This window comes from Sturnus vulgaris, chromosome 2 (genome assembly GCF_052056855.1).
Source record: "Sturnus vulgaris isolate bStuVul1 chromosome 2, bStuVul1.hap1, whole genome shotgun sequence".
In the NCBI taxonomy this organism is placed as follows: Eukaryota; Metazoa; Chordata; class Aves; order Passeriformes; family Sturnidae; genus Sturnus; species Sturnus vulgaris.
Genome location: NC_142244.1, coordinates 85,217,542 through 85,243,335, shown reverse-complemented (window position 1 = coordinate 85,243,335; position 25,794 = coordinate 85,217,542). Strand labels below are relative to the sequence as shown.

Below are 25,794 nucleotides of genomic sequence, written 5' to 3'. Positions count from 1 at the left end.
AAAGGACATAAGTAAACTAAATGTATACCTTCACAGCAAAAGCTAGCATATTTTTTACAACGAAAAAGTTAAGTTATACTCATTGTATTAGTCAAAAACTCTGTCAGAGACAAATGTCAGTCTTTATCTTGGTACATACAGTCAAAGTAGACCCTATGGTGGTTATAGCTCTGACCTCAAACCATCAGGGCAAGGTAAAACAAGAGTGTCTTCTCTCCACAAGGATTTCATATTGAGAGGTAAAAAACCCTCTGCTTTTTCAGCAAGAAAATATAAAAACATTCCCAGCTTTCGTGTAGTGGAGGGGTGCATACCTCCACCTGTTAGAGCTTGTTAGCTATATCAATCTAGAGAAAAACTACTTTATTCAAAAGTGAGGAAAAATAATACTGTCATTTCTTCCTACTAGGGAGTGCATCCGTTCTCCAGCCTGACAGAGTGAAAACAGGCACTTTCCAAGGCTGAACCAAAAAATTCTTATTGTGAAATTTAAATATACAGATGAGAGGCAAAGAAACTCCAGAATCTTCAGAACTAGCTAAGTAGTAAAATTAAATGTACATACCTACTTTCAAATTTCCTGTGTCTGTCCTGGATTATGCAGTTTTGCTGATAGCTCAATTTTAGTTCACTTGTACCTTCACCTTTTCTAAGTATAAATCAGCAAAGTTGGGATTCTCTGCTGGTGTTAGCAACATTCACCCTAATTTAGGTAAGATTTGCATAAACAGAGCTGTTGCGTTCCCTAGATACATTGTAAATGGTACATCCCGTGACCCCTGCTGTGCCCTGTATCTTGGTCCCTCTCCCCTCCTGGCCACACAGAGCTGGCTGGGATCCAATTTCTCCCCGCCCCCCCTTTCCAGACCCTAGAAAAGGTCAGGACCGGCTGACCTCGCTCTCTTTCCCGCACTCTTTCCCGCATTTTTCCCCCTCTCTCTTTCCCGCACTCTTTCCCGCATTTTTCCCCTCTCTTGCCCCGTTCTCTTTTTTCCCACTCTCTCTTATCCCGTTCTCTCTTTTTTCCCCCACTCTTTTCCCGCATCTCTTTTTTCCCCAGATCTCTTATCCCGCTCTTTCTTTTTCCCCCCTTTTTTTCTCTTCCCCCGTTCTCTTTTCCTTTCCCTTTTCACTCACTACCCACGAGAAATAAACCTGTAACTTTATCAGGGGAAAGAGCCTCTTTTGATATCTTATCTACGTCTTTGTGGCTAAGGCCCAGAGGAATATCATCCCAACACCTGAGCTAGACCGGTGGAAGGTGAGAGACTCTGTATCGGCCGGGAAAAGGCCATAACACAGAGCCACTGTCGTTTGTGTCAGTAAGCCAGTTCAGAGTGAAATTCATCAATGTGGTCTTTAAAACTTTAAAAAAATTTATTTCTGCAGCAGTCATGTTCTTGGAAATAGCATGTCTGTGGGCCAGTATCGACAAAAAACCTCTCAGCATCTGAAGTGTGATTTTCCAGTTCAGGTGCTACTTAGATTACAAAGTAAAGCATTTTGCAGTTTTCTTTATCAGCGCACAAGTCAGCATATAAAAATGCTGTGCACAAAACCTTAGGTCAGTTGAAACCCAGGTTGTGTAACTCCACTGATAAATTTTGTAGGCTAGTTTAAATTTCAGTCAGAGTAAGCATCCTGAACCGGATTTGAAGAGGTTCCAATTTAGGGGCTAATAACTAGAATATTATGTATACGTTGATCTTTCCTACATGAGCAGACTTTGTAAGCTTAATTTTTGAAGACTGATATTTAGAAAATATTAGCAAAGCTAAGGCAACAGAAGAGTTCAACATATCAGTTCAGGAATTCATTATATAGGACATAGAGTCCTCGGTGATCACTACCCATATGCACACTCGTATTTCCCAAGAGCACAAGGTAACTTTCCTCTGGGTGAAACCATGCTGTCTTGCACAAGGACAAAGAGCCATACAAGCAGTTCCTGAAACTGCTGATTCCTGGCAGGGACCCTTCACTAAAATGGACCACAGTGTTTGTCAGATGGTGCAGGGCCATGAACAATCAGCTTGTAAACCTCCCTTTGACTCCTCTGGCAGACATCCTGCATAGTGTGGAGTTATCCTGTGCTAGAGGGTCCTCCTGCAGGTATCTTGGCCTTGACTTATGGCAAAATGAAGACACATGTTTTTATAGAACTTTGATGAAATTGCCTGATCTAGTTGAAATTTAAATAACACATGAACTGATTTCCTTTACGACTCTAAGTTTTTAAATATTGTCGGTATCCAGGACTGGCAGACAATGGCTTCTGGTCATCAACATCAACTACTTCCCTCTACAAGTAATTGCCTCTCATAGCTGTTGTGAGAATCAGAGGAAAAGGTGTAGTTGATCATTTCCCTTCTGACCTCAAAGTCCAGGAAAAGAATTTACAGCTTATAGGCACAAGACATTTGTGGTAGACAATATGACAGATTCCTAACAGAGAATCCCTCAATCTTCAAAAACTTGGTGGTTTTACATTTAATCTGTGTGCTCCAACTGGCATTTCTCAGCAAACAAATAAATATACACACATACAAGCATATGTCTATATATATATTCTCTTTGAAATCTCTACTTTATGTCTTTTCATCTCTCTTTTCTGTGCAGCTCTCTTCAAGTGTTTCGTCTCCTGATCAGTCTACAAAGGAATTGAGGCAGAGTTGCTGCATGCCCTTGAAGATTATCTTTAGAGATCAAAATTAGAAAAAAAAAAAAAAGAAACGAACCTTAGATGATGGGGTTTTTTTCATACTTGCACTAAGGATATTACAGGCTGTAGCTATTGATCTATTTAGCTTATGGTGGAGCCCATAAACAGGACAGGCCATGAAGGTGTACCTGAAAGGATAATTTAGTGTGGTATTTGGGAAATGCTTTGAGCAAACAGTGTAGAGTAATTCTAACAGCCATATAATATACTGGGACTAGAAATTGGAAGCAATATTTCTAGGGGAGTATTAAATAACTTGGTTGAGCATGTAAGCTGTCTTCAGATGGGCCTTTCTCCACTGCTTCCACTAGTTGGTCTCAGTAGATTCAAAACATCTTTCTACCTCCTAGATAAATAGATGTGTCCCAAAAAGCCTGTGCTGGATCCCTAACAAGTGGTGACTTGTAAAAACACAGGATGAATTGTTGTTCCTCCTATTTATTAAGATCGACACGAAGAGGCAAAACTCTTTCCACAGCAGTAGTACTAAGTGGCAGGATTTGGATAAGGATTTCCTGCCTGGTTTCTGCTACAGCTATGGATTTATCATCCATAGAAATCTAAGTACCTATTTTAGGATGAGTTGGAAATTATTTACTGTACTGGGCAGATCTCCAGTGACTGTAATATTTGCATACATACTGACTTCCACAGTAAATGCAGGTGTTTGAAGCTGATTCCAGCCTGTTTTAAACATCCTGTTGATTCAGATCCTGATTTCCTGGAGGCTCATAATTTCCTGGAATCTGTCAGAACCTGAGCTAGTTCACTAAAACGTACTTGACCCCTTTCACACTTGGATCACTCAGCTGCTACTTTTAAATGACCAGGTTGGCTTTTGCCACAAGATAGTATCAAATGCATTGTTTTACCCATATCTATCTTCTTCTACCTGTGTGTCAAAACCTACAGTCAGTTTTACATGATCATAAGGACTCCAAATAAATTTTTTTTTTCTTATTCTTCTGGTTCTGCTTCAGTACTTGCTCAGCACACATCATTTAGCCCTTATTGGCAGACCATGGAATGGACTGACCACTGCTCTCCCCCCAGGTGCCTTCTGCAATGTTCTGGCAGTGAACTCCTGTGGACTGGGCATTGTCCTGACTCTCATGTCAGTTTGGAGTAGTTCTCACATCAGTGCTAGTGAAAAGTGTCTTGGCTGAAAAATACGAGACCAGGGGCTCTGTAGGAACTAAATTGATGTGCACTGTGCAGCTTTCTTGCTTTTCTTATTCTCTGCTCCTGAAAGGGTAAGAGGAGCTAGATATACAGAAAGAATGAGCCTCACTTCCTGTCAAACATACTGGAAGGCTTTGATACAAAAATGGGCTGCTGGAGGCACTTTGGTATGACTGGAACTGGTATTGCACTCAGCCATTCTCCTGTACCCACTGAAATACCCACTGAAAAGAGGTGACTGCGTGTATTTCAGGAGGAGAGGTGTGGCTGGGCTGACAAAGGACTAGGAGGCAGAAATGTATGCAATCCAAGGCAGTGGGAAACATGAGCTCCTTCTCTAGCACTTTGGACAATGCTTCCTTTCCAGCTTGGCCTGAAGGGACTGGTAGTTGAGGCTCACCTCAAGTCATCTCCATGAGAAATCTTGCACTGTCACAGTTCTTTCCTTTGCCCAGTTTCTTTTACTGCTTATTGTCACAGTCCAGAATGTGAACCCTGAATTGTACTACTGAGCTATATATGAGCTGTATTTTTCCTGAGTGATCTTCAGTTGCTCATATATATGGTCGCGTATAACTGGTTGTGGTTCTCTGCTAGAGAAAGTTTCTTCATTTTTATAACCAATTGCCATCACCATTCAATAGAATTCAAGCTATAGTCATGGGGTACCCTGGCTGATTCTGCTTTTTAATTAGGATCATATAATCTAGGAAGGCCCAATGGCATGACAAGGATGCATTTCTCTCAGGAGCAGTCCTGTAGGTCTGGTATTCATGCAGCCCCCAGTGAAGTCTGAGGCAGCTCTCTGTGTTGTATGCACAGCACCTCAGAGCTCTTTGCTTCATGGGTAGAAGGAAGACCATTGTTTCCAAGCTCGTGCAAAATCTCTTTGTGTGTGGAAAGAACTGAAAATCGGCTTCTCTGCAAAAGCTCATGGCTTGTGTTGAGCATCAATAACTGCAGATGTGCTGCTTGTGGCTGGCATAGGGCACAATATGGACTCACAGGTGCCTGAACAGTGCAGAGCTCATCTACCCTAAGGCACAGTGTACAGGTAACAGGAACCTCAGAAACAGCAGATATGACCTAGTTTTAAAAGCAGCATCATATGTGCACAGAAAGGAGGAGCAAAGAGCCAACATAATTGTTACTTTCTCCGTGATTTAACACTTTTTTTTTTTACTTCCCCTTAGCTTGGCAATTTGATACCAGTTCGCGGTATGACTGGTAACAGACAAGAAGTAGAGATTATAAAATGGCAGAAAAAAAGGAAAAAGATTTCTAAGAAAATCTTCACCTTTAGTCCAGTATCTATCTACACATGTATTAGTGTGAGCTATCACACTGCTACAAAGAGCTATAACAGGAATAGCACCCTGAAACCACACGTGCTTCACTTCTCTTAATATCCTTGAGTACAGGTGAGACAGGACTGAGTCAGCTGAACTTGACTGCAAGTGCCATGATATTCAGGGTTTGGTCATCTCTCCAGTCCTCTCTGCACTTAATTAACTTAAAGACATAAATTAGAGAGAAATTGGACTCTATCCTTGTCTAACATACTCTTTTTGCTTGGAGAAGTATATAAGTGCCCTAACTATAGTCAGATATATGCTGATACATTATTATAATGAATACTACCTATGAAATAATCTCAGGCAGAAGTGTTCCACAGCTGGTGTGTGGGGGGGAGCCAGTCCTGGTCTCACAGGCTGACAGCACAGCACCCTGGTGTGTCAGCCACTCCTCCCAGTTCTGTGTCACTGTCAAACTCACTGAGGCTGCAGTCTGTCCCTTCACCCAGGTCATGGATGAGTAAGTTGAACAGGACTGTACTCAGTACTGACTCCTGTGGAGCACCCCTAGCAGTAGGGTGCCAGCTAGACTGCTCTAAGGCAATTTTGATGACTGGTACAGTTATGTTTCAGTAAGATACATATAACAGTAGAGCACTACAAGACAGTTCTTTGGAGACGAAATTTGGGCTGGTAGGAGCCCCAGAGATCTCTATGTGATGTGCTCTGAAATATTACCACATTCCTGCACTTTGCATGTGTAACTTGACCACAGATGCAAAGATAATTGATATAGGTGCACTTAAGAATGAAGGAAATGTTTGGTGCAGGTGGTGCCATCAGGAAAATTGGGTTTGACCTAAACTAAAATAGGGCAATGTTTCTGTTACTGAAAATTAGTGTTATAGGTTTTAAACTAAAAAATTAGAGAGAGAGTGCAAACTGGCACAGTAAATTGTATAGTTCAGGATGACACGTATTTAGTGGTGGGAATGTTATTCAATCCTCTGCAGTCTTAGCAAAAAAGGACAGGAAAAGGTGTTAATAAAGACCAGGAAGGAACCAGACAAACAGTTGCTACATGTGAAGTGTGTGAAGCACATTACATAAAACAGTGAGCCACAAAAAAAACCCAGATACCTTAAAAAACAGTTAAATGGAAAGTGTAAAAATGCTGAGGCAGATTGCCCTGGTTTTCAGCTGGGAATCTGACCTGATTTAGGCATCTGAGAAGTCTGATGACAGACAGTGACTGTTAGGAATGGTAGGGGCAAGGCACACCCTGATACAGCCCTGCCAAAATTGGCCATGCTGCTTCAGGATCATTACTGTTGCATTACTTGGAAGCTTTGTGTCACATCCAGTGAACAATTCAGCTGCATCAACACAAGATAGAATTTCTGTGGGCTGAAGGCTGTGACTAGAGGACTGCATCATCAGTTGCATAATGAGGATGGTAAATGTGGCAGTGATGTGTTTAGGGATAGAAAAATCAGCTGTGGGAGCAAACAATGCAGAAATAACAAAACCTTTCAAGTACCCCTAACCAAACTAGGAAAATACACTCTGGCAATGTGTGTCTTCAGGCACATCAAGTGTGATTCCTTGTGAAAAGCAGCTGTTCAAGACCCAGTGAGGAGCTCCTCACAAGATGAGGATTAGCAGCTTTTGGCTCAGGTCTTTGCCATCCTGATTCTCCACAGCAGCAAGAGCACTCAACCAATCAAGACACCGAAGAACTTTGGCCCATAGACTATTGCAAATAAATTTCTACTACTTCAGCTGTTTAACTGAGAATTGTCAGCAAATGGCAAGCTTGAAACCTGGGCTCTCATGAGGGCTTCCCTATCAAAAGGTTTTGGTTCTCTTTTTCACTCTGTTGTAGTGCCACAGAGAGTGAAGGAGAATTGCTGTTGGAAGCTTCTTTGCTGGCAGACACCTGATGCTTTGGCAGTGGCTGGGATGTGATCCCAGACACCACAGCAGCCACCTTCTCTTCTGAAACCCCAAGGATGCCCTCATCTACCTGGGAGTAGAGACAGGATAGGCCTTTTGAAAATGCAGCTTGCTGCCCAGCTCATAGGGGAGAAACATCAGCACCAACTACTTTCTCACTTCTCTTTCTCAGAGTAGTGGAGGTTATCTATTTTTTACTATTATTTAGTTCCCAGCTGTTTTGGGACTCATTGCTCCTGCTTCTCATGAGAAGTTCAGGGGCTCAGAGCCATCACGGGGTTTTCCCACAGAGCTGCCAAGACTGTGTTCTCCCTGGCCCTGCTGAAATCCCCTGGAACCTTGGCCCTTTCTGCATGTGGCATCAGCTCAGCAGTGGGGAGCCCTGGTGGGGCATGAGAGATGAAGTCACCCGTGCTTGTCACAGTCACTGAGCCTGCGGGGGGTTTAATGTGGTTTGGCAATCAAATGAAAGAAAATGCCAGTGTTTTGAAGCTCTTTCAGGGACCTGAAGGAAACAGACCTGAGTCCTTTTTATTTTAACATCTCAGAAAGACTTTTATAAAAACCTAAAGGCAATGTATATATCAGGAGAGCAAACTTAGTTTCCTTTCTTCTTCTCTGTGTTTCTGTCTTACATTGCCTTATCATCATGCAAACATATAGAGAAAGAGAGAAAAAGAAAAGGAAAGAAGTTTTAAACTTTAAAATAAATCAATTTTCTTGAGGATTGTGGCTTAATAACATTTTCATAAAAGAGCCTGGAAAATCAAAACAAATTCTCAGAATCCCTTCTAGCATCATCCATCCACCCATCCATGCAGGTGAGCAAAACGTAGTGCCAATATACAAGAGTGCAGCAATAAAAGATGTTTCGCCACACAATGTGGGGAAAGTTTTTTACGAGTTAGGCCTAGCTGCTCGGTGTAGGTTCCTCTTTCCATTCTCTGAAATTCTTTAAAAAAATTGCACACACACAAAAACAACTTTCAATAGCAGTTTCCTCCTTTCAGCCCTCCCTTCACTCCCCCACCATCTCTATAGATTCTTCTTAGATGTACTATAAACTATGTGTAGAAGTTACTTGTGTTTGTACTGCGTGGGTTGATAGTCTTTAGAGCATTCTGTTACAGCAAGATGAAAACTAACCTACAAAAGCCCTCAAGGCTTGTCATTTAGTTTTGTTTACTTGTTTCTTTAATGTAAAAGAAATCTATCCCTTTTTTTACTAAAACCAGTAGAAAGAGAAGACCTAGCAATTCACAAGCTCAAACTTATCCTTTCTTTTTAAAGGTTATACAATCACAACAGGAAATATTTTGAAATGGTCACACTAATCACAAGACAGAGTACTTTTTAGTCTGAACAAGTGTTTGTATTAGTCCCCTATTTTTAGGTTGCATCACATGCCAACTCCTTGCCATTGCCGTTTGTGTTAATAGTAATTTTTCCTGCTTCCCCCCCACCATTTCTTTACACACCTGATGAAAAACAATATTTAGAAAATATACTAATTTTGTTTTAAGTCCTCAGAAGGCATCCAAACATGTTAGGAAGCAGTCCTTAGCAGTGGCATCCCTGACTAGTTTCCCAGCACCCTTCTGCAAAAGCAAATGCAGACTTGCTTCCTGCTGCCAAAACTGTCAATGAGAACACAGCAACAACACTGTGACCAGTATGTCAGTGGTCCCACAATGCCACGATATCCAAAGCAAAATTATTTTCTGGATTAGAGTAAGGAACCACCTTATTGAATATGCCTGTGTAAAATGATCTGGCAATCCAAAACCACTTCTAGAATGCTGGGATGAAGCGGACTGAAGGCAACACTCACAGTGAGCTTCCTCATTATAGCTCCTGCAGAGAGCCATGACAATAAGGAGATGAAAATGTTAATGACTTCTTTGTATCTCTTTGTGAAAAAGCCTCCTTGCAATTACAAGTGGTAGATAATTAAGAATCAGGTCTCTTCTGAGGGTTGACTGGATTGACAAGAGTTGATAAGACTGTAGGTGTGTTCTTGAGGATGATAAGCAGAACATCTTCAATTCTAGTGCTCTCTCTCACTTGCTCAATGCCTTCTGAAAAGTCACTTTCCTACTCTGATATAATTTTTTCATTAAATCATACTAATCTTTTTGCACAATGCAGTTACCTTGCTGCTGATGGTTCAAGGAATATTAGTCCTGCTTTGTAAATGCTACAGGAGTTATAAGGAGAACATTTTAAATGGCTTTTGAAATTGAGCAGTTCCTTGAACCTTAACTGATGATATAATGAGACTTCCTAAAACAATTATCAAAATAAAAAAAGTATTTCTTTGGAGGTAGTGGATATTTTTTCTGCATGAATTATAATAATGTATTCATATCCTAAGAGGAAAAATCTCCACAAACTGCAGGGTACTATAAAATTCTCTGGTTCTCAAATGGCTGAATATCTCGTATTACAGAATCGGTGTACTATTTCGTATACTGGATTTCTGATATCTCTTTCTTGTTACTAGTGAAGCAACAGTTCAGCTGAAAACCAGGCGAAAGACTTTCTTTAGAAACTGGGTGTAAAAAGAGATTGTGGTTAGATTTGCTTAATAACAGAAAAAAAATGAAAAGAAGACACAGGAGAGCAGCAAGTACCTAGAGGAGTTAAAACAGAATGTAAATCCAGAGAGAGAGCCCAGTGCACCACCATCCACTCTGCCTCGGGTTGTAGAAACATAAGTTTCTACACCTGCCTGCTGAGGAGTTTCCATGGCTCCATCTGAGATGTCCCCACCTCACCAGCTCATAATTGGGCATTTTACCATCAGATACAGAAAACTAGGACACTGAGCAGCAAGAAAGGTAGACATCACCTTAGTCTCTGAGAAAGCTTCAGTTTTTGGCACTTTGTGGAGGGCTTCAAGGAGACCTCTAGTTACAACCATTTATCCTGAAATTTCCACTGCATTGAGACATTTGCCTCTGTCTTATCTCATAAAACCCAGACGTACCCAAACCAGCAACAAGAGTACTATTCATACTTTCTAAATATCACACGATGGGGAAGTGGGAGATATGAATTTATTTCTCTCTTCAGAGTGATGAGATTTAAATCTATACCCCCCCATCAAGCAACAGGATTTTCTATTAGTTACTTCACAGAAAATATATAAATTACATTGAAAAAGGAACTGCATTTTGGATGTCTTCTCCTCTCAAGTACTAAACAAAAACTACAGTTTGTTTTTCTCACTCATGGAATTTATATCCCTGTGGTACCATGCAATCTGGAAAAAATTCAGCTGCAGGAGTAAAGACAAGTTGTAGATACATAACATTATGATTAATGCATTTTCGCAAGAATGCTTGGTTCCAATCAGGCCAGGTAAACATCCATAGCCTGTAGGGAGTGCCCTAAGTATCCACAAGATTAAAGAGCACGTGGCATTGACATCTTGCTTCTTTCTGTATCTCATGGAGGGTGTACTCCAATAAGTGTTTTGGCAATTTATGGTATACTGGGTTCTCTGACTGATGCAGCATAAGGAACAGTCCTCCCCCTGCTTAACAGCTGTGGTTCATTTCAGACCTTCAGCCTGAGTGGGGTATTAGGATATACGGGCTTCTGAGGACTTAGTGACTGGGGTTCATAATTTTGATAATGGCACCTTTAGCAAAAGCTAAGCAGCCAAAAACCTCAGTCTTGAGTTTTAGCACTTAGTGACAACTAAAGAGTATTTAGGCTCCTAAAACTTTTTTCAGTGCCAGCATAAAGGTCAGAAATTGGAAATTCCACCTATGATGAAAGTTTTCTCCTTCAGTGTAGGGCTGGAGTGGATTCCAGCAAGCAGATCAGGCATATGAACTTGCAGAGGCCTGATGCTAGGCATATAATGTGAGTTACAAATGCACATTTTCTTTGGTCTGCCTCCTGGGATTATGCCCCTTTTGCAGAAGAATCTCCTATGCTCCTAGCTAAATCATCCATTGGTGAGCATAATCCCACACTGGATGGATGGTCTTCATCTTGTATTGTAAGAATCAGTGGCAGTCAAATAAAAATACTTGCCTTTTCTGCTTTTATTGCAGTCCCAATTGCTTTTCCCTAGTTCAAGAACCCTGGCAGGTCTTCCAGAATGTACTGCCACTCAATCAATCCTCCAGATCATGGAAATCATTAAATGAATTAAAACGTCTTGCTAAACTCTTTGAGAACAGATATTCTGTCCCAGCAGATTAAGAAAGATATTCAGCATAGAAAAGCTTCCTGGCTCAACTCCACATTTTTTCACCGTTCTCTCAGGCAGATATAAGGTACTTATGGAAGTGTGTGAGGGTGAGTTTGGTAGGTTGATGTGATGCTTTCACTGCAAATCACCTGGCTAAGTGTTAATGTATCTTTCCCCCCTGTGACAGGCAGGGGTCAAGTAGGGCTGTCTCTTGTTAAGCAAAAGTTCCTGATTTCCTGCATTGTTTAGATGGATGATGGTGAGCTTCAGCTTACAGGGGTATAGGTATCTACATCTTGCTAAGATCCTTTCCACATTCCCCCTTCCTGGCTGGAGTGGGAGAAGAACAGTATAGATATCTCATATTTAACACTGACCACATTTTCCTGGCAAGGGGTGCAATTACACAGTGAAATACCTAAGAACCCAGGCCAGAGAAGAGGACCCCAGTGAGAATGAAAGCTGTGCTCATGGAGCACAGGAAGGCTCAGGTTGGCCTCAGAGCAAAGACCAACCCAATGATTCTTTAGCAGAATGAGGCTCTCAGGACATACAGGGAGGAGATTAAACACACCTTCTTGTGCCAGCATGAGATCTCAGCTATCTCTTGTGACATCCTGTCATTGCTAGCATGACTAACTCCTATCAGAGGGTATGTGGGTGCATCACTGTGAAGGATAAGGTTTGAAGAAAGCAGCAGATTATCAAGTCATTTTCAGTGTTGTGTGGTCACAATACGATGCTATCTGTGATGCAGGCTGTCAAAATAAAACTGTCAGAAGGATGAATGAGAAACTATAGGATTTTCAGTGGTAAGAGAGTGACACCACCTCTCCCCCCACTCCTAGCAAACTGTTGCCAACTCTTCAACTCTATCTTGCTGTTCTGATGAAAAGCTGCCCTAAAGTTTGCTTGGCTTTCATAATCCCAGTTGGTTGGAAGGATGCACAGATCCACTAATTTGTAGACTGTAAATGAGGAAGAAAAGCACACACAGAGATTCTCTGTTAAAGAGTTAAGAGGAAGGGAGGAGAAATAAGGAAGTAGTGGTTGAAACAATCTGCTTTTAAGCGAAGAAAAAAGTTAAGAAATACTTGATAACATTTTAAACGGTGCATAAACAACACAGAAGAGCCCCTAACTAGGTAGTGGTTTTTTGTTTTGTTTTTTCCCCTAGGGCTGTGGGCATACATAACCAGTGGAAAATGCAACAAGAACTTCAGAAATGGAAACACTACACTTTTAGCCAAAAAACAAGCAGTTTTCTCACCTACCCAGACTGAAACATGAAGTGAAGGGATTATTTCTAATAATAAGAAGAGAGGTTGGTTTCCAAACCCTTTCAGTGTAGGGTAGCACAATTTTTTTCATCTAGTTATTTAATTTGAGATTGAGTGGATCGAAAGTATATAAAACAGAGCAAACACATTAAAACTCTTTGGGTTTTTAACCACATTATCCATTTGGGGGGTTTGCCACAAAGGACACCAGGACTGTCAGTGTCAAAAAGATAAATACAAACTGATTTGCAAAGAACATTTACATACTCTGTAATTCTGATCTGAGAATGCTCTGTTGGCTTTTTAAAAATTGTACCATATTTGGCTGTTTATCCACTGGGGAAATATTCCTGTCATTTGTCATCATTGACAGTAGTGATTCAACAACATTACAATCTTTGTAGCCCTAACATATAAAAAAATTAATGCATAAGATACATTGCAGGTGTATTAAAAAATGATGTCATTTGCAACTCTCTGAATGTAGGGCCTTGCCAAAATCTATGGCATAATTTCTCACAAATATAAGTTGCTGTGGAAAGGATTTAGATTAAGGGTGGTTTAGGACAAATTAATTTCATAAGTGAAATAAATATTAATAAGTATAACATAAACAGATAAAACTGAAAAAAATTATGCTTCAAACTATTTAGAAGTTTAATTGCTGCAAGCTTAAGGTTCTGCTTCTATACAATCCCATTGGAAAATGTGCATGAAACAATATGGCACTGAGTAATAGTCTGCAAGATATTTATTTACCAGCACTACTATGAGTTATTTACCTTTGATGCCTTTGATGGCTACACATCAAGAGACTTAAGCTTTGGCTCAGATCTCAAAAAAGGAAATAAGCTCCCACAAGTCTCTACAGCACATTTCTCTGGAGGAGGAGAGCATTAAGACAATAATGTCCATGCAGAAGGCTCAGTCTGAATCTATTTTCTTCCTCCCAGAAGAAAGTAAAGGGGCACAGTGACACTGGCTGCAGAAATGGAAGGTGAGGGCCAGTGCTCTGTGGAGCACGGTGGAGATAACAGAGAGAACCTGCACCGAGGTGCTGGGCCAGGCAATTCTTTCTGTGAGGCAGTCAATGAATGCTATTCACTGAAACCATGTGGGCTGCTTGGGCTTCGCAGTGAAAGGCTCTGGTATTTCAGAACACTTTCTTATCAGACAAATGAATTCTGTGGGTGAGCATATAGCCTCATCTGTAGGGGAAGGATGTGATATGGGAGAATCCAGAAGGGATTGTGGGAATCCTGGGCAACTGTCAGGCAGAACAGGTATCAAAACACTTGTTCACTTTATCATTAACATAGAAATAAGAATGTAAACAAAGCACAGAGAACTACTGAGCCCAGCTGCTGTTCAGCTTTGTTTGGAAAGGATCTTTGGTCTATATACATGAGTCTATATTTCTCCTCTCTCTCTCTCTCTCTCAAAAAATGTGAATTGGCTGATAAAGGGTGAAAGTCTTGAGATAACTAAATTTCTAGGATTGCATAGATTATTTGGGCAATTGGATGAAAGCCTGGAATTCAGACATTTATAATTCCACCTGATGTTTTTTAGTTCCTTTCCCTGATTAGTGCAACTGCATATGGTTTTCTGTGTGTAATGGCCATAATAACGCAGGAGAAGTTTGTAGATGTGTGCAATGACAATAAGGACAATATTCATGATATATTAATCCATTGTAAGTCACAGTAAGAAAATAGGCTAGTGTTTCCTACTGTCCCCAGAGCCACTGGATCCACACATGTTGGTGTTATCTCCCCTTATAGGGCAGTGTCACCATCTCATCCTAACTGTTGAAAACAGTTTTACCCAGCCTGTCTGGGGTTAAACAAGAAAAATGTAGCTCAGAATAGAAGACAAAGTATTTCTTGTGGATACAAATATCAGTCTGCAAATCCTACAACAAATCCTCCTTGATCCAGCATGTGACAGACCCAGCTTATGAATGAAGCATATATTATCTTCCATTGAAGGAAGTGAAAGCATTTAACATTCAGTTCTCTTGGACCTATAGCTGGACATCAAAATATATAAGTGTGGCTTTATTTCTAACACCTGGCACACTTTGAATTTCTGACCAGTTCTTTGTGAACATACCCCTACTTATTTTCTTCAGATTTACTAAAAAATTTTAAGCTGATGATACATAGAAGGTGTGAACTTTTTTACTTTGCTGTGGCATGCGTGGGCAGGGGAGCACCTACAGCTCCTGTAGCATGGTAATGTGAACAACAAAATCGTTGTCAATGTCAAGCTGCAACACTGAGGTTTTTATTTGAAAATTGAGAAAGTCAAATCTACAGGTGACCACGTGCTTTTGAAGATGGCAAAGATTATCAGTTTTGGGCCCCTTCCTGCAAGAATGACACGGAGGTGCTAGAGAGCACACAGAGAAGGACAATGGAGCCTGGAGCACAAGTCTTACTAAGAACAGCTGGGGATGCTGGGGGCGTTGGGTCTGAAGAAAAGAGAGGACCTTATCACTCTCTACCAACCACCTGAAAGGAGGCTGGAGCCAGGTGGGGGTTGGTCTCTTCTCCCAAGTAACAACTGATAGGAAAAAAGGAAATGGCCTCAGGTAGCACCAAGGGAGGTTCAGATTGAATAATAGGAAAATTCCTTCATAGAAAGGGTTGTCAGGCATTGGGACAGGGAAATGGTGGAGTCACCATTCCTGGAGGTATTTAAAAGATGTATAGCTGTGACACTTCAGGACATGGTTTAGTGGCAGGCTTGGCAGTGCTGGGTTAAGGCTTGGACTCGATGACCTTGATGGTCTTCTCCAACCTGAATAATTCTGTTTCTGACTACCTCTTTTTCCTTCTACACTTGTGACTGCAGTAGTCCCAAAGACAAGTCAGAGCAGTCAGAAAAGTAGGCATAACCAAAGGAACTGATTTTTCTGTAATACAATTGATTCCTTTCTCTCTTTGCTCTCCTGCTGCTAACTGGCATAGCAATAGTCTTTCCAGATGCTGGTGTTCCACGTTTAACAAAATGATTCCCAGTCACTGCTGTGAGAGTTTGCAGTTGTTTTTTGAAGCACTGCAGCAACGAGAAGTGGAAGGTGCTGAGAACCCACCCCACTCAGTGTAAACATTTCCAAGCTTTGGGTAGAACAATCATATTTGTTATTGATATCCATATTGGCTCTGATCTCTGCCCCACTCATGTGGGGGTAATTATACACTCAACCCACAAACATTAGCAGAAACAGACATGTGAGTTAAACGAACCTATCAGCTGACTATAACATAAAAATGTGCCATGTCCTGTTAGTTTCTCAGAGAAGAGCTGTTGGTGGAAAACATTTCATTTAAAAAGCTCAAAAATAATTTTCACAAGTATATATGGTTTTAATTGTCAAACATTTAACGTGCATTTCACCACAAAAGACCTCAGTGATGAGCTTGTGAGCCCATTTTATCCACTAAGACCGGATTTTAAGACTATGTATCTGCACTGCTGAGAATTGCTGGGGCTGCAAAAGCCAGACACACAACAGGAAACTTCATTCTTCATCCTCTTAGAGGTGTTAAAGACATGTTAGTGCCCCATGGGAAAAATCAGTGGCCAAGAAGCCGCATCTTCATGTGAAAAACTGGGTTCCAGTGGTTTTCTTTGGGGGATATACAGACTTGGGTCACAAATCGGGCTGATAAGGACATGATTTTTGCAATGTGCAAGGCAGTGTTTAGTCCAGCTTAAGGTCTTGATCTTGTTTCTTTCTCACATTCATGTGCTAGCAGCCAGCTTCTGTTAGCTGCAATCATGGATAGGTTGCAAACTTTTTGACTATGTATTTCTAAAGACCCCAACAGCTCTGATCAGCACACTGAAGATTTAAACACCACGTACCTGAGATCAGCAGCTTTGCAGAGACATGTGATTGAGGGGAATGGAAGGTGTCCCCTTGTGAAAATGTCTTGTCTTTTCCTTCCATGTTGAAATGCTCACAAAGCCCATTTATCTCACGAAGGTTACTGTCCTAGCAGCCTGAATAAATAAACAGCTGAAAAGCCAGAATTTCATCAGCAGGTTCCCCTGGTTGCTTTTTAGCTGAATGATCCTACTAGTGAAATGGTGAGTCAACAAGCCGAAGACCAAAAATCAGCCCCAGTTGCCAAGAAACTGCAGGTCACAGGCTGGAAAATGGACATGTTCAAGCTTGCTCTTTCCCACTTGATTTCTGTTGGAACCAATGCCTTTCCAGCAATTTTCCAAAGGCAAAATACCTATCAGAAAAATTTAGACTTTCTTCTCCTCATTGTTCAATAAATGTCGCCATGCCCTATGTACAATGCACTGTTCAAACTCTTGTCCTAAATACGAAATCAACAACTTATTTTTGGGCATATTTATGGCATCCAGTGTTGTAGCATCAAAGTGCTTCAGAAACACCTACAAATTAATTTTTTTCAGCCTTCCTCTAATATAAAGATTATTTAACCCCATATGACAAAGAGGAAAGTGAGGAATGAAGGCCCTGAGTTGCCTAGGAACTGATTTCTAAGAGGATTTGGCATTAAATAAAATGTTACCGTTTTAAAGCCACATTTCTATTGACCACACCTGGATTTGCGAGTACTCAATACTCTGCAAGTCAGATCCAGAAATCTTTTAATAACATTTGAAAATTAGGAACTCAGATCCTAAGGTTGGTGCCTGTTTCTGGAAGCTTAACCCCTTGAAACAAGATTTGAAACAGAATTTCAAGCTCTGTAAGATAAGCATCACATGGGTGGAAGGATGAAGGCACCAGTGAAGGCTTAAATGTCTCAGAATGGGATCTGAAATAGTCAGAAAAATGATAAGGAACAGTGTGAAGTAATCCAGTGTAGACAAAGGATGAGCCTTAAAAACATGAAAAATTGAGGGGGAAAATAGTGAGTCTCACAGAACATACTCTCACTGGGAAACTACAGTGAGACTTGAGCCTTGAACTTCTTTGCAAAAGTTCCTTTTGTTAAAATTCCCTGTTGCCTTTTCTTTCTGGGGCCTAAATAGAATTTGCTACAATTTTAAAAGCTGGTTGATAGAAAAAAAAACCTTTCCCTGTCTGAACGATAAAGTAGTGGTTAATTTCAGGAAATAGATGCCTTAAGCTGCCCTTCAAGTCTGACCATAGGACTTATTATCCGAGATAGAGATTGCTTTAGCCACAAAGCTTCTGGTTACTGCCCATCTTTCACATCAGAGAGGCACACTAAAAATATTATCAATACAACAGCTCAGGGAATGACAAAAACATCACGAAGAAAGAGGGAAAGAGATTCTCTAGTCTAGTGACAACAGTAACCATCAAGCAAGTGCACATGGCCTGGAATCTATTCTTTAGTTTGTCCTTTGGAGTGATCCAGTAATTACTGTGGAACGGTGTCTCTGAGGACAAGACTAGAGATTTTGTCCTCTTTTGCTTGCTGTTCCAGCTTCTACTGGCTGGTGACAGCTTAACCCAGAGCATAGATCTAGCATACTACCTAGCTAGCAAGGAAGGAGATGGATCAGCCTTTAAATATTTTCCAAAGACAGAGTAGAATGTGCATGCTCTTTCCCCTAGGAGTGTGCTCTAGAGAGGAGTTACACTATTCCTACTCTTTGGCCTTCTGAAAAGCAAGAACTTGTGTTTGTAAAGAAGAAACAGTTTCACTGACCTTCTTTAAGCATTCTCCTTTGTGGAACCAGATCAGCTCTCTCAGTCCTGTAAAAATCTATTTGTTCTATAATTGCTAATGGATATCTTCTCTATATTTGTCTCTAAGTGTCTTAAGTATTGCTGTCTTGTGTTATAAGAAGCACCTGCTATGGTATAATTCCCCAGTAGTCAGAGGCTGCATTAGAATTTTCCCTGTTCGGAGCTGAAGCTCTGAAGTTCCATTCAAGCTCCATTTCAGGAATTTCACCTGTATCCTTTTCTTAAGAAGGTGACCTTTTCTCAGCATCACAAAAGCCTTTCTCAGCATCTGCTTCAAGGTAGAATCAGTGGCAGAATCGTATTTCCCAGAACATTACTCAGTCTCTAAAATCACAAGGCTGCTCTGCTTTTTCCTGTAGTTCTACATCTCAGTCAGCAAGTGTCCTCCAGCAGCAAGTAGATGAGAGTTGAACAATGAGACAGGAAATGGTCTCCCACTAAACAGATTGTTTATTGATTTTTTTCGTGCTGAAGTATTATTCTGTAATATTTACCCTTAGGACTCTGAGGAATATACCATCTGCACAAGGGAGATTTTCCTACATGTAAAGTATGTCAATATTAGTAAATTTAACACTGTCAGAACAGTGCTCAGATCATGAAATTGAATTGCTTGGGCTGTTACGGTTCTGGCAAGGTTTTGTCTCACACCAAGTAATGCCCTCTTAAACAACTCTGAGCCACAATCAACTTCTTGTATAGTTCAGGAGTTATGATAGACAAAAAACCATCTCAGAAAATTATTTTGGGTGCAGCCATAATGTTACAGTGGCTGAAAACAGTTATTACAGGTATGTCAAATAAGCTAGAGATGAGTGACTTGTCTCAGCAAATGAAGTGGAAAGTTACTGTTGGTCAAAAACATTTTCTGTGTAGCCCACCAGAGGGTGCAGATACACCCGTGCTGCCTCCAAGGGGGCCGGGAAGTAACAAGATTATTTCTGCCTTTGTGCTTGCTCACCTACTCAAAGCCTGTACTCCTGAATATTCCCTTATTGCCTCAGCAATTGCCTCATACAGCTAAACTCTGCATGTAACATCCTGCCAAAGAAAATGCAAAACTTTTCATCTTAAAAGTTGACCGGACTTACAGGCAGCTCCCTAAGGAATTTGTCTCGCCATCTCACCACTGATGCTTCCGTGCTGCAGCAGATCAGATTTCCTCTATGAGTAAGATCTGCAGAAAGGAACAAACAAGAAATCTTGTAAGAATAAAAAAAAACACCAAAAAACACACACATACAAACCTCCCTCCCAAAAAACCCCAACCAAACAAAAACCCCACATATCTAAAGACATTTGCAGTGACACAGTGACAAGCACTGATAACATTTTCTATTTTCTTTCACAGCCTTAAATATACGGTTCACTAAAACATACCTGTGCAGGACTACTAAAGCTTCAAAATACAGACATCTGAAGATGGAGAGAAGAAAAAGGAGCACATGCTTGTTGCTGATTTGCTATTTTCCCTTCTCATTTTTGCAGATGTGAATCAGCTGCAGTGTATCTCACAGTAAGTAGCCCTAGCTGGTTCTTCATGACCATAGCAAGGTGTAATTTCTGTTCTGATTTCAAGATTTAGTCAGCAGTTGGGAGAGCAAGGATTTTCAATTCATCAGCTGCTGAGCCCCAATTCTTCATGCAGTAGTGTGAAAATGTGACAAAAATGTGCAGCTCTTGATGACCAAGCTTACAGATCCCTGCCCCCGGCCTGAACGCCTGGACCCTCATCAGTCTGTGTGCAAAAAGGCAGAATCCCTCTGTTAGGATATCAATGACAGCTAAAACCCAGTATTTAATTATTGAGCTGTTGCATGAAGCATACACACATTTTTCTCTCTATTTCTCTGAGTACTTAGCTTTAGTTAAATATTCATCAACAGTGGAAAATAAGATTACCAATGGAAAAATTCTGTAAGAACAGAAGGCTTCCAATCAAAAATATATGAAAAGAGACTGGATCAAACTGACATTACCGGATTCAAATGTGTAGAAAATTAATCCTGTGGGATATTTCTGATTGATTAGGAACTAAATTTAGACAGAAATTGGATTATATTACCCATTTTACACATATTTTAAATAACAACCCTAACTCTCAGGATGACTCCCTCTCAGGTTTCCTGTGTATAAATAGTAAGTCTAAGAAGAACACCGGCTTGACTTTCCCATTTGAGAGCTGGTAGTAAGAATAATTAAGAAAAAAAAAAATAAAAAAAATATCCCACAGACATTTATTTATAAACAGAGCTCATTTCATCCAGGAATTCTGGAGGCAGTAGTCAAGGTCCAAACTGTAATGTCATTTCTGTAATGTCATTTTCAGAGGAGAGCTACATTTTCAAGCTCCTTTTGCTCCTTTCACCTTTGTGAAGAGCATAGAACCAGTGCCAGTAAATATGCCTGATAAGAAAACCTCCCTTCTGTGCAACTGAAAGCTTTGCAAACGTTATTTGTCAGCAGCGAAGCCCCCCGAACTTCTGTTACAAAACAACTTTTTATCTGGAAATTATGCAAATGTGAAGTAAAGTTTTTAAGAGGAAATACATGTGTGAAACACCAGCACATATTTTAGACACATGGTGACAGTCTTGGTGTGCCTTCATTTTCAAGCAGGACAGGGGACTCTACCACAAAATAACTTCTTGTGGGTGATTTGTCTGGGTTTCTCCCCTCGGGCCACTTGACCAGAATGCAGCAGTTACTGTGGCAGACCAAAGTTACCATACAAGGAACGACATTTCTACTATTTGTCTGTTTCCAGTGCTGCTACACATAAGACTACACATAACCTCTGCCACCCCCCGACAGAGGAGAGCACCCTTTTCCCACATCAAACAAAGATACTGGTGCTGAAAGAGAGCACTGGGAGCAAACATTTTAAATCACCTGAGCTGGCCTTTTCTGCACAAATGGTCATCAGTGAAAGCCTAATTATCTGCACAGGCAGACACATCTGAGTTGAACCCAAACCCACACTGCAAGACAGAAGGTGAATACACAAGCAGTGGGTAAGATGCTGGTTGGTGACGGGATGCCTGGGTTCAGTTTGCTCTTCCCACACCAAGCTGCTGAGCACCTTCCCTTGAGCTCTGCCTATTCAGTAACTGGGAAATGTGACTGCAGGATGGTAGGCACACCTCAGCCACCTTTCCTGCAGCAAACTATGGCACAGGCTGCAAGTATTTACCAACTAAGGCCGTACAGACCCGTAACAAACAGCAAATTGATCAGCATTGATGTTCAAACTGAGAAGACTAAAGCTGATGTAAATGCTCTACCCATACTATAGCCTCTTCCCTAGCAAAATGGGGACATGCTCTCTGGTTTTTTCTAAACTGACACAGCTGTTTGCAAGGGAAGACTGGGGTTCTTGATCAGATTGCCTGCACTGGGAAGCTGTGAAAACCAGGTACAAGTCTGGCATCGGCTGGGATTCACATGAATTCCCCATGTGTAGATGCAGTGACAAAACTGCAAGTGGATCATTGAGTCTGATGAGGGTGAAATTCATTAGAGAGGTCCAATTGCTACTCTAACAGCAATTTCACAAGTAAAGTGGAAATTATTTAGGAATGAAGTCCCAATGTGGATGGAAATTTTGTGTCTGAATCAAACCAATGCTCTTAAAAGTCCTAACTAGATTCTCCTGACTACTAAGTATAAAATCCAGAAAGTGTTTAAACCAGACATTCAAGGACTCAGTATCAAAACATTAAAAGTGATTACAAGGAAAGATTTAAAAACCCACAAATGCCAAAAAAACCTCGAGTCTTAAAAAGCCCACAAATGCCATACCAGTGCTTGATTTCACCCAGAAATCATCATGGCACGTACAATTTCCCTTTCTGTATGGTGACACAATGTCAGCCCATTATTACAATAACTTCCCCATAGATGGCTATTTTATGCTTGTGTCTGAACTATTAAACAAAACAAACGGGTTTTCACGCAAATAATCTCTCTCCTTATCTATTAAGAGGCAACAAATGCCATACGCAAAAGTGCACTGTGCCTGCATTTCCTTCTGGTGCCTGTCTGTCTGAGTTCAGCTTTTATGCATCAAAAGACTCTGGTGAAATTGTATAATTTTATGATATTGTTCCACAGTCACTTCTGTGTGTATGTTGGGCTGTTGCAAACCTCCAGAGCAGTCTCAGGATGAGTACAGTACATGACTCTGCAACAGCTACAGATAGATATCAGGTCCAGATTTACAACTAAAACTGGTCCAAAATTATCTGGGTTTGATTTTTTTTTTCTGTCCCCCAACATGTAGAAGCTTATTCTTCCTCTTTTTAAAAACAGAGTTGAAGACACACTATGATTTTTTACTACTCTCCTCACTAAAGCAAACTGCACCTGAGAACTCCTTATTTTGTTAGTGGCTCTTGCAGAGTGAGCTCCTTAAAACTGGCGGTGAGTTTTCTTTCTCTTTTACTGCAGTATTTGCTGTAATAATTCTGACTTCTAAATATATGCAACATAATTTCTTAATTATCTTTGCTCTATTATTACACCATACAGTTCTTCCTTTATTTCTACAGCTCACAGTCATCTGGCACAAAGAGACACATGTACTTCTTGGATTGCAATGAACTTTCTTCTCGTTTCAGATGTAAATAATAGGAGGGAGAAAAAATCAGTCTTGACTGAGCCTGGCTCCTCTGAGAAACTATTACGAATAAACAATGAAGAAGTGAAAATGTACTCCTTACCTGGTCTGAGAGGTACAGTGCACCTTGGAAAGCCTCATAAATGACACAGAAGAAATAGAAATACTTGAAAGTTTTTACTCATCCAACCAGAGGACTCAGGAAATGACTATTTTTGCAAGATTAACTCCTTCCTCACTTCGAGGTTTTTCAAGTACAGTTCTACTGCAGTTTGGTAACGAATGCTCTGTCCCACACATGATTTCTGTTTCACACTGCGAATATGCAGGTGGCTGGAGGAGAAGACTCTGATCACCTCCGTGGAAGAGAAAAACTGCAGTGTCTTCTGCATAACTGACCAAGTACATTTCACTGCTGAGTGATGCTTATGTAATGAAGTACAGAAATGACCGAGAGTAATGGCTTGACCTCCCAACTCTCATTTTTAGAAGAGATTTAGAGCAGTGGAGCAATATTCTCAGCATGAATTCAGTGTTGTGGTGCCCAAGAGAGCAAGGTAAAAAACTAGGTTATTTGATGGAGTGGCATCCACTGCAGCCTGGACAAGCATTTGATATACATATAGTGTATGATATATAGTCCACCTATTTGACTAAAAGGCATTTCTGAGACTGAGCTTATAAACATCCACCAGCTTGAAAGCTATTAAAGGCCAGCTGCCCACAAGAGTACAAGCTACTTCTGGGGAGTGGACACCTCTGTACAGAACCCAAGGTGGCACCTGGGCTTCTGAGCCTGTGGAGAGACCCTGTGCTGGGGTTTTCTGAGACAGGGATGGGGCTGTCTTACCTAGCTCTGGGCATTTACACTGTAGATGTTTACACCAGAGTTTGTCATTCAAGGCACTCTTGAATATAGGCAATGGAAAGAAAAAGACCTTTGCAAGATTTTTTACATGGGAGTCTTGACATCCAAATAAAAGTTCCTTCTGCTCTATAGATATATATGCTCACATGATTTTTTAATGCAATCAAGATTTTATAAAAACTACCAAAAAAATCCTTATTCTCTGCAAGTTAAGTTTTACCTTTGTTTTCCTAATGATTATTTCCAGTAACAAAGACTCAAGAAGCATGCTCCCACAAGACACTGATGAGGCTGATCTGCACTTGAAGTTTATCCTTTTACAGTTTACCACAAAAATAATGAGGATACTCAAGATCCTTGATCTGAGCATGTGCTTAGTTGCTGTCTTGGAACGGAAGCCAAAGCATTTGTGTGACTCCTCAAGCTATGGCTATTGATGCTATAGCTTCATATGCACAAACACCAGGGCATTTTACTTTGAACATGCTGCAGGACAGAGATTCAAGCTCTTGCTTTAGCTCCCCTCACTTCCACATATAAAAAATTGAAACCAACTGTCAGTATTCTGATGAGCCCACAGGTAAACAGGAAGGAGTTTCAGTCTCATAACCTCAAAGAGTGCAAAATATATTCAATCGGATCCCCTAAAAACTCCTCCAAAAATGAGATCTACCTTGCTTCTTTGATTTTTTGGGTTTTTTTGAACAATATTCCTTTAGTTCAAATATAGCAGGCTAGAAACAGAGCTTTTTATTTTCCACTTTTTGATCCTTAAGGCTACAAATAATTAAAATTTTGCAACTTTTAATTCACTACCATTTTTAAAGAAGATTTTCTCTCTAAAACCAGGGAAAGAAATTTTCATAATGAAAAGATCCAGCATGGTAATTTGTAATTTTCATTAAAAATCATAAAATTCTACAGACCTGAAGTATTATATTGAGTATATGCAGTAATTAATGCTGCAACAAAATATACTGTAATATATCATATTATAATGAAAAGAAAATTGTTTAATATAATAATGATTGCTACTACTTCTACAAGGCAATCAATTTGGCTATGCTACAATTTCCTCAGAAAGCAATTAAGTGCTAAGAAAGCATCCCTCTAAAGACTGGTCATGTCTTTCAGAATGATTACGAGCAACTGTGAATGTTAATAGGTGCATTTCCTTTAGGTGGAGTCCACATTTAGCTTCTCACTGAGCTCAGCAGGCTCTGTAGTTCACTTCGAGAATCTTCCCTGGAGCTGTCTCAAGCAGTCTATGAGTATTTGGGTTCCTGTCTTTGTTGGTAAAAAACCTGCAATTCAACTGTGTTCTCCTGGGAGACAGGGACATGACTTTTATGTGAGATATTTTAGACTAGTCTGGTGGCATTTTAGACTTTTGTTTGTTTGTTTGTTTGTTTGTTTGTTTGTTTGTTTGTTTTTTTGTTTTTTCCTAAGTGATGTTAGAAAGCTCCTCAGTATCTCTCCAGTGCAGAGTTCTCCCTCTAGGGTCAATCTGCAACAGCCTTGAGTTTGACCTGAATGTGGCTCTGGGTCCTGGAGCCCAGAGGAAGCAGATGCAGATGGGGATCTGATTTGCACAAGGCCCTGAGGGCTACCCAGTTTCAGGCCAAACCAACCCTTTTCATAAAAAAAAACAGAGAAAAAATAAGCGGTTTTAGGGAGCTGCACTAAGGCTGAATGTTATCATTCATTAGCAGCAATGTTATTCCCAAAGAAGCAAACGCTGCTAGATTCTCTTCTGCAGCTGAGGAGGGTCTGGAGGAATGCAGAATTGCAGGCTAAATACAAGACCTGCTTTGGGGTCTCTCTGATGGACCTAGCCTGTCATTCCATGAGCAGAGGAAGGTCTAACAGTGGGAGGACATGGCACAATGTTCGTTGTGACATGAAAACAAGAGACATGCAAACTGTCATTCCACCTTCCCAAGGGGTTCCTCA

At 40.6% G+C, this 25,794-nt stretch overlaps 1 protein-coding gene across 1 annotated transcript in view; it reads right to left on the bottom strand.

Moving 5' to 3' along the window:
- The window catches only part of P2RY8 (P2Y receptor family member 8), a 33,621-nt gene extending 10,439 nt beyond the window's left edge, over nt 1-23,182 (bottom strand). Inside the window, exons 1-2 of the mRNA XM_014892123.2 lie at nt 23,077-23,182; nt 19,447-19,532 (exon numbers count right to left, since the gene is read on the bottom strand). The gene's annotated coding sequence lies outside the window, so the exon portion shown is untranslated. The remainder of the gene's footprint in view (nt 1-19,446; nt 19,533-23,076) is intronic.
- Nucleotides 23,183-25,794: the final 2,612 nt, after the last annotated feature.